The 2,114-nt window shown below is 46.1% G+C and overlaps 1 pseudogene; it reads left to right on the top strand.

Moving 5' to 3' along the window:
* Positions 1–2,004, top strand: part of LOC101356701 (eukaryotic translation initiation factor 2 subunit 3-like) — a 7,324-nt pseudogene extending 5,320 nt beyond the window's left edge.
* The last annotated feature ends 110 nt before the right edge of the window (positions 2,005–2,114 follow it).

The following is a 2,114-nucleotide window of genomic DNA, read 5'->3' as shown; positions in this document are numbered from 1 at the left end:
AGGGACCAATTCTGAGAACCACTACTAGAGCAGTGGTTCTCAAAATTTATTATACATAACAATCACCTGAGAAGTGACATTATGAGTCCAATCGACTTGACAGCCAAGGTTGTTTTTGTGGGTTTTTTTCCAGGGAGGGGACGCACAGCACAGTGAGCATGGCCAATTTAGCACGCGGCCTGCTCCCGGCCACGAGCCCCGTCGCTAGCGGTGCGAACTGCGAGCTAACTTTGTCTTATTAAATTTGTAAGAATCTGTAAATAAGGACATTCTCTCTTTACTCCAGTTTCACACCCCAGATAATATTGTCAAGGTCCGGGAAAATCGGCCAACTCTACCAGAAACGGAAGTGGCCTCTCCCTTGTCAGCTCGCACGTCGGGTTACATCACTCACTTCGCTTGAGAGCTTCCCTGGAGCTGCCCTCAGCATTGCCTGCACAAATATCCAACAGGTAGGTCTGCGATTAGTAGATCCCGAAACTTTGCATTGTGTTTCCTAGTAAGTGGACTGGCATTGAGCGAAGTCCAAGCAATGAAGCCCCCTGCGGCACAGTTGGTCATCTGCCTCCCCTAGGCTTGGGCCCTGTCTGTCTTCCCACCTCGACTTCCTGCTCCTCGCTAGAGGGCCTGCGTGCTGTGAGGCAGCAGCGGGGCCACTTCTTTTCTCTCTTGGCAAGATGGCTGGAGGCCAGGCTGGAATGACTCTGGGGCAGCTTCATCTTTCTCGCTAGAGTCTCACCACCTTGGATAGTACCAAGTTGACACTACTTTCACACCAAGTCATCAGCAGGCAAGTCACAATTAATGTAGGTACAATTGGTCAGGTAGCTCATGGGAAATCTCCAGTTGTACAAGTTGTTACCGCAGTGGCTGGTCTGAGTCGCCTGCCGCAGAAGGCAATACTGAGACAGAGGTGAGATGAGCGGCAAGAGTGTTTTATTGTATATTGATATACAGGAGACAAAGGGGAATGAGCTCATCCAAAAGACTTGTCTCCTCCTCTGGAGACTGGCTGAAAGTTTTTATATGGACAGTATAGTTTCTCTTCCAGTGGTCACATTCTGCTCACCCCAGATGATCTTCTTACTGGCAACCCTTGAAAGTCATCTGGCACCATTAGTCATGATTGTCACGTTGCAGATAAGTTAATCCTAGTCCTTGAGGGTTATCGATTTGTTGTGCCACCCTCCAAGGTCGTTCTGTCTCTCAAAGAGAAACTTAGTTAAACTTTAAAATCATGGGAAAGCAAGAGGGAGGATAGGAGGAAAATAAATCAAAATCATAGGAGAATGCAAAAGTGAACTGTGCAAGCTAGGCATTAACAATACCACAATACCCAGGAAGCTAGGCCTATACTGCTGGCAATAAACAATAAGTGTGAAATTCCCATGCAGCCCATTTCAAAGTTATTTCTGGAGTTCACACTGTCGGGTTAAAAAACGAACAAGAAAATATTACAACCAAGCTCGGATATGCTAATGCTAAGATTTCTAAACTTGATGATCCAAGTTGTTCTTAGCCAGAATATTATAGATCCTGTGGAAGTAGTACGCCCAACAGGTTTCCTACAGAAGTTCCAGGGACCAAAGGTAACTTAAGATTAGTCAGACATGTTTCCTCTGTTGACTGTCCCAGCCATGATGCTTTGACGGCTTCTATGCTGAATGGTGCGGCAGCGATGGGTGCAGCTCTTCATTGATAGCTAGTTATGAATTTTGTCCTCAACCTCAAACTTCTGAACACCTGGCTGCTATAGATATCATGAAACTGAAGTGTATTTTGATTCTACAAAATGATTTGATAAAAGAAAGCCAGGCCAGATTTCCGGCAAAATGGCGCTCTAGGCAGAAGCACCACGCCCTCCCTCCACAGCAAAGATCTGAAAAACTAAGCCAAACAGAGAAAACAGCAATCCTGAAACCCTAAAACATCAAATGAAGAGATAAAGAACTCAGCCAAGCACCAATGGAGTAAGAAAACTGACAGAGAATGGAGAGCAAGGAGAGATTCATGCAGAGGTCCCCTACCAGCTAATGCAGCGTGGATCCGCCATCTTGGACTCCTGTCAAAGACCAGCAAATAGGGGGTATAAGAAAGCAGCTTCATGGAGCTTC

This window comes from Trichechus manatus, unplaced genomic scaffold (assembly GCF_000243295.1).
Source record: "Trichechus manatus latirostris isolate Lorelei unplaced genomic scaffold, TriManLat1.0 scaffold00301, whole genome shotgun sequence".
NCBI classification, from domain to species: Eukaryota; Metazoa; Chordata; class Mammalia; order Sirenia; family Trichechidae; genus Trichechus; species Trichechus manatus.
This window is presented reverse-complemented; position numbering and strand designations above follow the sequence as displayed.